The sequence below is a fragment of the Myotis davidii genome, unplaced genomic scaffold, assembly GCF_000327345.1.
Source record: "Myotis davidii unplaced genomic scaffold, ASM32734v1 scaffold229, whole genome shotgun sequence".
Taxonomy (NCBI): domain Eukaryota; kingdom Metazoa; phylum Chordata; class Mammalia; order Chiroptera; family Vespertilionidae; genus Myotis; species Myotis davidii.
This window is the reverse complement of record NW_006299517.1, coordinates 355,518-356,491: the sequence shown is the minus strand read 5'-3', so window position 1 is coordinate 356,491 and position 974 is coordinate 355,518. Positions and strand designations below refer to the sequence as shown.

General features: G+C 51.6%; 1 pseudogene; it reads right to left on the bottom strand.

The window, feature by feature from the left end:
* Nucleotides 1–689: 689 nt before the first annotated feature.
* The window catches only part of LOC102760498, a 2,072-nt pseudogene continuing 1,787 nt past the window's right edge, over nt 690–974 (bottom strand).

The window sequence follows — 974 nt, the reverse complement described above, 5'->3', positions numbered from 1 at the left end:
CATGTTTCTCTTTTATTAGATAGGATATGTTATTGAACTAATAATACAGTTATATAACTAGTAGAGGCCTGGTGCACAAAATTTGTGCACTGGGGTGGGGGTCACTCAGCCCAGCCTGCACCCTCTTACAGTCGAGGACCCCTCAGGTGATGTTCACTTGTCAGGGAATGGGTCTAAGCTGACAGTTGGAAATCCCTCTCACAGTCCAGGACCCCTCACTCCTTACCGGCCGCCTGCTCACTGTTCCTTACCACTCAGCTCACTGCTCTTTAGTGTTGCCATGGAGGCAGGAGAGGCTTCCACCACTGCCACTGCGCTCACTAGCCATGAGCCCTATCTTTCTGTGTAGTTGTCTGTGGGCCAACTGCTCTCTTCCTTCTCACTTAGGGCGAGCAGCATGTGAGGGCAGAGTGCACTGTCGTGGAATGCAGAATGCTTCCCAGAGCTTAGGGGAGTGGCTGGGCCCACAGTGTGAGTGGTGGACACAGAGGATGCTATCTCACCCAATCGTGGGGTGGGCTGGCTGGCCTTCATCTGCCTGACCCAACCCAGAGAGGGACCGAGCAGGGTATCTGCCTTTCCATTCTCCACCCTTCCATCTGTGACACCTGTCACCCTTGCCAGACCTCCCCCAAAGTGAGTTCAGCTCAATCCCTGATTGTAAAAGCACACCAGGGGGTGCCTCCACTCTAGTGCTCCCTGATTCCCAGCAACAGGACCTGGTCAACAGGACCTGATCTCAGGACGTTGGACACAGCTGCAGAACATAGATCTGTTTCAAGAAAAGTTGGGAATGCAGATTTTCGTATGAGCCCCTATTTCAAAAGGTGGCAGTTTATTCACATTGTGGCAAAGATACCTTCAAGAGTAACATAAGTGGGTAAAGTCAGGGCCAAACCAGGCCATTTCCTCATCCAATCTTTCTGAGGCACATGGACAGAACCAAGTCTCAGATCTTTGCAGGACACTTCGGA